The sequence below is a fragment of the Crocuta crocuta genome, unplaced genomic scaffold (genome assembly GCF_008692635.1).
Source record: "Crocuta crocuta isolate KB4526 unplaced genomic scaffold, BGI_CrCroc_1.0 scaffold1097, whole genome shotgun sequence".
Lineage (NCBI taxonomy): Eukaryota > Metazoa > Chordata > Mammalia > Carnivora > Hyaenidae > Crocuta > Crocuta crocuta.
In genome coordinates this window covers 434,245-444,763 of record NW_027532638.1, presented here as the reverse complement: position 1 = coordinate 444,763, position 10,519 = coordinate 434,245, and the positions used below count along the sequence as shown (strand labels likewise).

General features: G+C 42.9%; 1 protein-coding gene and 1 non-coding gene across 2 annotated transcripts in view; both read right to left on the bottom strand.

Annotated features, from left to right (window-relative positions):
• The window catches only part of POM121L2 (POM121 transmembrane nucleoporin like 2), a 30,193-nt gene that overhangs the window by 10,423 nt on the left and 9,251 nt on the right, over positions 1-10,519 (bottom strand). The window lies entirely within an intron of this gene.
• On the bottom strand, positions 7,526-7,597 carry TRNAM-CAU (transfer RNA methionine (anticodon CAU)). Its single transcript has one exon. It is a non-coding gene; the product is annotated as a tRNA-Met (tRNA).

The window sequence follows — 10,519 nt, the reverse complement described above, 5'->3', positions numbered from 1 at the left end:
TGTTCCAGGCAAAAGGCTTCTGGGGCAGAATCTGTTACTGATTGGATGGCACCCACCGCATTATTTAGGGTATTCTGATTTGCTCCAAATCTACTGAGTTAAATATTAATCTCATCTAAAAAATGCTTTCCGGTAATATCCAGACTGGTGTTGGACCAAATACCTGGATACAGATAGCTTAGACAAGTCAACACCTCGAATTAACCACCCCCACCCCCTTCCGAGCTCTCTCCCTGCGAACGTCCCTCTCCAGTCTCCTCCTCCTCAGTGTTTAGGATCTGCCCTCTGCTTGTCCCATCGGCCCTCACTTCCTCCAAGCAGCTTTGAATAGTGTGGATTTCTACACGCTTCCAACAGACGCCATCCAGAACGGGCCCCAACCTGAGGGGGCGGCTGCAAAAGCAAGGTGTCTGCACCATTCCCTGAGAGAGCCACCAGCCGGGTCACAACACAAAACCGCAAACCCGAAGCACACTGCCTGCATCGCACACCCCTCCCCTTCACTCCAACAGGCCTCTCCCCCAGCACAGCCTGCTGTCACCAGGGCCGCGGAACTGGATGGTGGGTGGGGAGACAGAAGGACCACAGTACGTCCTCACCAACGGCAGACGCTCTTTCTCAGAAAGCACGCCCTCGTTCTCGTGAGTTTCTTTCGCATCTCAGAGTCCAAAGAAGTTGATTCTGGGGGCGCCTGGTGGCTCAGTCCATTAAGTGTCCAAGTTTGGCTCAGGCCATGATCCCACGGTTCCTGGGTTCGAACCCCGCATCGAGCTCTGTGCTGACAGCTCAGAGCCTGGAGCCTGTTTCAGATTCTGTGTCTCCCTCTCTCTCTGCCCCTCCCCTGTTCACACTGCCTCTCTCTCTCTCTCTCAGAAATAAATGAAACATTAAAAAAAAAACAACTGTGGGGGGCGGGAAGTTGATTCTGTTCCCCGTTGCCTGTGTATTGGTTGCTCCCGTGGAGGGGGTGATTCTGGGAGTCCCTACTCTCCGTTTCCAGGACGTCCTGAGTGCTCACCTGTCCAGAACAGTTTTCGCACGCAGGTTATAATTGGCTCTTGCTTTTTTTCATCCTGCCTGACAACATTTAGCTTTTAATCGTTATAGTCTATTTACATTTGACTTATGTAATTTGTAATTTCAGTGGATTTAAGTCTACCATCTTGCAATTTTTCTGTTTCCTGCTGTTGTTATTTGTTTCTCTCTCCACCCCCCCCACACCCCTTTATGGCCATATTCTGATTAAATTTTTATTTTTTTATTATTTTTTAATGTTTTGTTTATTTCTAGGAGAGAGAGAGAGACAGCGTGAGCAGGGGAGGGTCAGAGAGAGAGGGAGTCACAGACTCTGAAACAGGCTCCAGGTTCCGAGCTGGCAGTCAGCACAGAGCCCGACGTGGGGCTCGAACCCACGAACCGCGAGATCATGACCTAAGCGAAAGTCGGACGCGTAACCGACTAAGCCACCCAGGTGCCCCTATTCTGATTAAATTTTTAATGTTGATTTATGTTGAGAGAGAGAGAGAAAAACAGCATGAGTGGGGGAGGGGCAGAGCGAGAGAAGATTCCAGGGAGGCTCCGTGCTGTCAGGCTGTGAGCACAGAGCTGGATGTGGGGCTAGAACTTAGGAAACTGTGAGACATGATCTGAGTGAAGATCAGGCGTCAGACACTTAACCGAATGAGCCACCCAGGTGCCCCAACATCCTGATTAATTTTTTAGCAAGAGTGTGATACCATCAAACATAATGTAATTATTTTCCACATAATAAATATGTTGAATGGCAAAGTTGAGCAAGAAAATTGAACTAATCATAAATGCACCACAGTACAACAGAAAAGAGATTTCAAGGCATGAATTAAAAAATAAGTGCGGGATAACGAGCCGGGGAGAAGGGATATAGTGCTTGTATGTAAGAAGTGGAATCAGTATGATGTTTCTTTGACTAGGGAAAGGGGAGTTGTAAAAAAAAAAACAAAAAAAAACGATGCCACTTGCAGCTCTAAACTCAGTTCATGCTACTGCCTGAGAGAGGAGAAACAAATTTGGAGCATAAGGTCATGAGTAGAGTTTGGGAAATGTGTGTGTGGTCAGTGGTTCTGGAATCCTTGACCACAAACCATCACTCAGATGATGATGAGTCGCTGCAAGTTCCTAAATATTATGGGGTTGTCCCAACTCTTCACAACTCTCCACATGTAACTTCTTTTGCTTTAGATGTTGAAAATATACATTTTTAGGAGTTCATTTTTGAGTCATTTCTACATCCTGCATGGGGCTTGAACTTACAACCCCAAGATCGAGTCACATCCTCCAATTGAGCCAGCTGGGTGCTGCTGGCCATTGAGGATATTTAGGTGGAGGTTGAAGTCATTGGAGTAAACGGGATTGCTAGGAGTGAGTACAGAGTGAGGCAGAGCCAACGAGAAACGTGGAGGTGCAGGAATCAGAAAACAGGGCTGCGTGAGAAAGGTAGAAAAGTAAGATGAATGAGAAATGTGTGATACCAGAAGAAGAGCAGTATCATGGATGGGGAAGTGGTCAGTGGTTATCAGCCGTTCAGTCTTCGTGATGCCTTCATTAGGGGGAAAAGCATAATTCACACAGTTATTGGGAAAAGCAAATGCAGTATCAGACAATGTCTCAACCAAGTTGGTGGTCAGTCGGTATTTGGGGAAAGTCTTACTGTTAGATTATAGGGACGTGATGGAAAAGGCAGGGATGGCTTTTAAAGGACAGAATGAAAAATACAAAAAGGACATCATTTTTTTGAGTTAATATTTTTACATATACCTTGTTGTGAAGAAACGGTGAGTTATATAATTTCTAGGTGAGGAGAAGGACTGTTTGTTAATTAAATGACAAAGAGTTTGTCATTTCTGTTGGACGATTGGAAAGTGAATTTGTCTAATGCCTTAATTAATACATGTGATCACTTTATCAACTTCAGTGGAACCCTCACTGTATTATAAACATGAGAAATATGTTCTCTGAGCAAAGGAAATGTTTCATAACAAGCAAAATTAGCCTTTTCGCAGCAGAAACTACTCAGTAGTTATTATGTCTGTGGTCTATGTTTTATGATTTGTAAAAGAGCAGCATGTAGCAATTATCGTTCTGAAAAGTGAATTCTATACATATGCTATTATTTTTTTAATGATTTCTTAAATGTTTTTTTTTTTTTTTAATTTCTAGGAGAGAGAGAGAGAGAGACAGCGCGAGCAGGGGAGGGTCAGAGAGAGAGGGAGTCACAGACTGAAACAGGCTCCAGGCTCTGAGCTGGCAGTCGGCCAGAGCCCGACGTGGGGCCCGAACCCACGAACCGCGAGATCATGACCTAAGCGAAAGTCGGACGCTTAACCGACTAAGCCACCCAGGCGCCCCTTTAATGATTTCTTAAATGTTTCTTTATTTTTGAGAGAGAGAGAGACAGAGTGAGAACAGGGGAGGGGAAGAGAGAGAGGGAGAGAGAGAAGCCCAAGCAGGCTCCTCACTGTCAGTGCAGAGCCCAACATGGGGCTCAAACCCATGAACCGTGAGATCATGACTTGTACTGAGATCAAGAGTCAGATGTCCAACCAACTGAGCCACCCAGATGCCCCACATGTACTGCAATTCTCCATAAAAAACTCAAAATACTTAAAATTATAAGTTTAAAATTAAAAAACAATATTGGAACTTGAAGAAAAATTGTTTTTTATATTCTAAATTTTCTTCTATTTCCTTCCTTCCTTCCTTTCTTTCTTTCTTTCCTTCCTTCCTTCTTTCTCTCTCTCTTTCCTTCTTTCCTTCCTTGAAAATTGTCTTTTAAATATAACAGACCACTCTTGGAGCAATGATCAAAGTGTGCACATGAAGCTGAACTGGTCCTTACAGGGAAACTCTTCTCTAGAAGTTTGAAGAGTGCATGACATCCAGAGTCTGGAGATGTGCTATGAATCCCCAGACTTTCATTCGAAAGACTCAGTGACTGCTAACTTTCATACTGGAAATATATTTATGTGACCCTTTAAGTTACGCTGCTTCAGTCTAAAGTTCCAAAAAAATCATGTATGTTTTGTTTTCAAGTAACATAATTTGGGGGGATCTTAATTGTCCTTCAAACTGGCATTGGGTGTCTGGGGAACTTACTGCTCTTCATTGTATATACGCACATCTTATTCATACAACCGCATCAGAAAAGGCCCTTAGATGTGATTCTCATTCATCTAACTTTGGCTAATGTGATGACAGCCACCCTCAGGGGCATCCCGTACACAAGGGCCTACTTCGGAGTTAGGAATGTTTTGGAAGCTATTAGGTGTGAAGCAGTGCTCTGCATTCGTAGAGTCACACGGGGTGTTTGTATGTGTACTTCTTCCCTCCTGAGTACATTTCAGGCCGTTATCAGTCCTGCTCATGCCAGGTGGGCATGGCTCAAGTCCAAGATCTTTGCACAAATTCTGCCCTTGTTGATTTATTCCTGGGTAAGCAGTGTGCTCGTCAACACGTGGGTGATTCTAAGCACCGCGGCTACAGGCAGTTCCACTGATGGTGAGCCTACACGTTCTCTGATGTGCTGTGAAACAAGGCAGTTCTCGTACCCTCGCGCAGCGTTGTTTCGCGGTGTCATGTGTACGCAAGATTTCTTCTTTTTGTTTCTCATGATTTGGACCAGTCTCTGCATAGTGACTGTCCTGTTCAGTCACCACAAGGCCACCCTGCGTGTTCACAGTACTAGCCTCTCTCCATGATCTTTTCCTGAAATGAAAGCCGCCAGTGTTGTTGTCTTCTTAGTAAGCTGCCTTGTCTTTTATGGGGCTCACTTGCGTCTTACCATTTATATGACCTTTTTCTATGAGAAAAACCTGATGCTGCAGAAGGAGAGCATCACTAATTTCCTTGGATCTTGCTACCCAATGGTCTGTGCTTTGATGCTGATTAAATATGATAATAGGGTTTCCAGATACACCTGTGCCTTTTCAAACATGATACTTTTCCCTTGCTCACAACTGGAATTTCCCTTGCATCTAAAAAAATACTGATAAAAATGATTTTAATTGCAAGAGAACAGGGTGTTAGAATTGTTATGATTTTTGAAGTTTATTTATATTGATAGAGACAGAGACAGAGAAAGCGGGGGAGAGGCAGAGAGAAAGGGAGAGAGAGAGTCCCAAGAAGGCTCTGTGCTGTCAGTGCAGAGCCTGACTCGGGACCCCATCCCACAAGGCTCGATGTGAGATCATGACCTGAGCCGAAACCAAGAGTCCAATGCTTAACCAACCGAGCCACCCAGGTGCTCCTAGAATTGTTATGAGTATGGACAGTAGTCTTGAGTTTACCTAGGTAAAAATTTGAGAAATACTAATCCATTTCGATTCAATCTATGAAAATCTCTTCAAGAATAAGAGAGCACATTGCGGATGAATACATACAATATAATGTACATATAAATTCCAACAACATGGAAAATTATATCAATAAGAAATTCCAACGCAGTAAAAAGGAAGTAAAAAGGATTTTTACTAATGGTAAAAATCAAATTCAAGAGAGTGTTATCTTTCAGGGGTTTGGTAGAAGATGCAAAAAGAGTTGAGAACCACATTTTCATTTGTAATATTTTATTTCTAGATTGGGTTATGTATCTATTATTAACATTTGTATATGTCCAAAATGTCCCATATAAACAAATTAGTTCTCATTTTCATACTATCTTGGTATGTTTTTCAAATTTGTAAATCATTTATTTGCACAAATTTTTCATTATAGAGTTGATTAGATTTATGATTTCCAGAAGAGACTTAATCTGGAACAGAATCATTTCTACTTCCATGTAGAGTATATCCTCTTACTGGATATTCCTAATCTAAATGATATGAAATTTAAAAATTTTCCTATAATTATGATATACTTTATAAGCTAGTAGGAACTAAAAAGCTAAAATCCAAGAGAGAAAATCATTTCTGGTCATAACTGACTAGCTTTTCATCAACTCTCCCACTAAGGACTACTAGAACAGGGTGGTAGGAATATATTATATTNGCACCCCCATATGTATTATATTATATAAATAAAAGATTGTATATTATATAAATATATACATAAAGTCAGTGCATTTACAATTAAAAGACAGTATTGTGAAAATTGACAAGCTCATTCTAAACATGGAATTGAAATATGAAATCCAATATTCTGTTGAAAAGAACAAAATGAGAGGATGTGTGTAGACCGCTATCAAGTCTTGTTTAATGCCACGGTAAGACAGTATGCTAAAAATAGACCAATGTAATCAAACAGTGTCCAGAAACAGAACCAAACATTTGTAGACACAGTTTATGAAAAAATTACACTGTATCGCGATGGGGGAATGGATGGTTTTTCAGTAAACAATACTGAAAAAAGAAACCCTGTCCTCTATATCACATAAACAAAAATCAACACCATATTAATTGTCTTTGGAAAATATTTAATAATGCTTATTATGTTCACTGGTCTTCTTTTGATGACCAGTGAAAAACAAAAACAATGATAAATTTATGAAAGAATTTCATAGAAATTCAAAACTAATGACAGAGTAGAAGTGGAAAGCAATCAGTAGAGAGCAATAGTTGGAATTATTATTATGTTTTGCCTAATATTTATTGATGAAAAAAAAATTGAAGCATTCATAGGGAAGGGAATGTCCTGGCAAATGTGACCCTCCTTCATGCCCTGAACTTCCCTAGTTTGGTGATGATTTTACCTTCTATTTTTTTTTTTAACCAATTTGGAACACCCTCATATACTTTTCTAACAAATACCTAACATTTTTCATCAGATATGTGTGAAGTCTGTCATGACTGGCATGTTGTAAACTTTTCAATGTTTATGGCATGAAATGGAGTCTAAAAACCATAATGATTGAGTACCAGCCAACATCCCTTTAAAAAATAGAAAAACACACCTTTCTCTGAAGGGAAATTTTATATTCCATTCTCTTTCTCCTTGAATGAGTGTATGCAGATTTTATGCCAATATAATGTATGTTTACTTAAAGTCATACTTTGATTATGCTATTATATTAGCCTGCACTAAATATAAACATTGCAATTTGAAGTTTTGCTGCTTGATAGGACCACAAATCTCTATTATAATTAATTCTTTTAGTTTGAGTTATGTTTGCATTTATGCAATGCAGTCAAAACCTCACGAGTAGATATTCATACATTTGAAAATCCCTTTACTGGAAGAGATATCAGAAGTAAATATGGAGTTTGTCACCTCCTTATCCAGGAAATCTTGGATTATATATAAGACCACCTTGACTGAAGGAATATTTCCAATTGTTCTTTTGCTGGACACCCTGGATGGAAGAGTCTGAGAGTTTCAGCTGGATGGAAGAGTCTGAAAACTGTCTGCCGGTAGGCAGCAGGATTTCAAAGGGAGTTGGGAATGAAGAACACAGATTAGAGGAGGGCATAGAAGATCTGGAAACGGGTTTAGGTGTTTGGGCTCATTGCCTAATTTAGTAAAACTCTACAAGAGAGAGGCAAACATATAGGCTTCATAGCAGAGGATGGTTTCGATCCATCGACCTCTGGGTTATGGGCCCAGCACGCTTCCGCTGCGCCACTCTGCTTCCCCGGGTGGCATCTTCGTTCTTTTTATTAATAACAAAGATCGCCTCGTTGACGTTGAGACGATTTCTCTCCCCCCCACCCCCCTCCCCTTCTAATGGATTCTGTCACCTTCTCCACGTGTCCGAGGTCCGCTCTCCTGGGCCGGTGGCCAAGGGCCGTCACCAGCCCGTGTGCAAGCTCGGGAATTTTTTCCTCTCCCTTAATTGGCTGAACTTCCGAGGCGCTGCGGGGCCAAGAGCGCGCCGCNCCCCGGAGCCGCCCGCCGCCGCCTCCCGCTCAGAAAGCCTCGCAGCCCGTCGTGTGGAAGAAACGGAGGTTTTCTATTCGCTGCCAGCGCGCAGGCTGCCGCACGGCCTGGCCCAGAGAGCGCGCCCCGCGCGGGGCCCACGCGACTGCACGGGGGCCGAACTTCGGCGGGACCCCGTCTGGAGCCGTTTGCACGCGCACGCGCCGTCGCGCACGCGCCGTCGCACGCAGGCAGGTACGCTCACACGCGTGCAACTCACGCACGCGAACACGCACAGTCACACACACACCCCGTCATACAGAAAAACCGATNGCTCTCTTGACTGCACACCAGAGTCAGAAATACATGTTACATCACAACTCGATACAGTATGCAAACAATTCTTGCATCTGACTGTCTGTCTATCTTTCTATTGCGAGTGAGAGAGAGAAAGGAAGAGAAACCAAACAGTATTTTACTACATGGGATTTACTCTGATATTTCCCACTCCTATTACATTCTATTTCGTTTATTAAGATACCAGTTTTGGCCTTTTCTTCACTATTGATTTTACACTTATACACTTTGAGATGCAAGGTAGATTGGAAAACACTGCCACCTAGATAATGGTAATAAAAAATGGCCTTGTCCCTCTGGATTCAAATAATGGAAGACAGTGCCCTTTCCCTAATGGGGGGGGGGGCAGTAGTCAAAGAGCTGGGGAAGAGGTTCTGGTTCCAGCAGTTTTTCTGTTTGGTACACAGTAAACAAGTCAACTCTCTCAGGGTCCAGACTCCAGATGCCTCTGTGTGTGTGTGTGTGTGTNATGTGTCTGTGTGTGTGTGTGTGTGTGTGTGTGTGTGTGTGTGTGTGTGTGTGTGGCTGCGGGGGCAGCTGCAGGGATATTACACATTGCACACAGCCCTCTCTGAGTCCGCTTTCCCACCTCCGACCTGCATTTCAGAGGCGGGTTCTTTGCCCTCATCTGCGGAAGCATTCTTGGTCTCTGGGCATATTCTTCTGGGGTTTTCTCCGTTTTACCGTATGCAACATGTTGCTCGGATGGTTCCCTCTACCTGGAGAATTCCTCCGCCTTACCTCTGTCGGTTTTGCTCCCGGTCTTCTTCAAGCCTTTGCTCAAATGGCAGGACCAATGAATCCAAAGGCTTTGGAGAGATTCTGATGGAGCCTGCTCTCCACTGTCTGTGAGCACCTCAAAGAGATGTTTGTTTGCTTGTTTGTTTTTACTGCTGAGTTGTATTCCATAGACTAGATGGACCACAGCGTGTTTACCTAACCGCCTACTGGGAAACACTTTGGTTGTTTCCAAGGTTGGGCTCGTAGAAACAAAGCTGCTCTGAGTGATAGTGTAGGGTTTTGTGCGGACATAAATCCTCTCTGTCCTGGAATAAATGCCTGGAGTGGAATTGCTGGATCGTATGTAGTGTCACGTGTAGCTTTTTTCCGAGACCACCAGACTGCTTTCCAGAGCGGCTGCACCATTTCCTCTCCCATCAGCTGGTGTGTGACAGATCGAGTTTCTCCGCGTCCTGGCGAGCCTTAACCAGTGTCACACAAATAAAATGTGTTATTGTAACTCTTCTGACAGATGTGCAGTGACACCTCATCATGCTCTGAACCCACATATCCTAAATGACTGATGATATTAAACATCTTTTCATGTGCCATCAGTATATCCTCTTAGGCAAAATGTCTCTTCATGTCTTTTGCCCACCTTCTAGTTGATTTATTTATTAAGTAGGCTCCACACCCAACGTGGGGTTTGAACTCATGTCCCGGGGATCAAGAGTCAGAGGATCCACCCACTGAGCCAGCCAGGCACTCCAAATTAATTATTGTTTTAATGCTGAGTTTTGAGAGTTCTTTGTATATTCTAGATATGAGTCATTTTTATTTCTTTTCTTTTTTTCCCTTAAGTAGTTTATTGTCAAATTGGTTTCCATAAAACACCCAGTGCTCATCCCCACAAGTGCCCTCCTCCATGCCCATCACCCCGCTTCCCCTCCCCCACCCCCATCAGCCCTCAGTTTGTTCTCAGCATTCAAGAGTCTCTCATGGTTTGCTTCCCTCCCTCTCCCCCAGTATTTTTCCCCTTCTTCTCCCCCACGGTCCTCCGTTAAGTTCCTCCTAATCTTCCTATACATGCAAACATATGGTTTCTGTCCTTCTCTGCCCGACTTATCTTGCTCAGCATAACACCCTTAAGGTCCATCCACGTTGCTACACATGGCCAGATTTCACTGTTTNTGTTCCTGATCTCAGGGGGAAAGCTCTCAGTTTTGTCCTGGTTGAGGATGATGTTAGCTGAGGGCTTCTCATAGATGGCTTTGATGATGTTTAAGTAAGTTCCTTCTATCCTGACTTTCTCGACGGTCTTTATTAAGAAGGGAGGCTGTATTTTGTCAAATGCTTTTTTCTGCATTTGTTGACAGGATCATATATTTTTTATGTTTTCTTCTGTTAATGTGATGTATCACACTGATTAATTTGCGAATATTGAACCAGCCCTGTAACCCAGGAATGAATCCCACTTGATCATGATGGATAATTGTTTTTATGTACTGTTGAATTCAATTTGCAAGTATCTTGTTGAGAATTTTTGCATCTGTATTCATCAAGGATATTGGTCTGTAGTGTTTTTTTTTTTTTTCCTGGGTCTCTGTCTGGCTTGGGA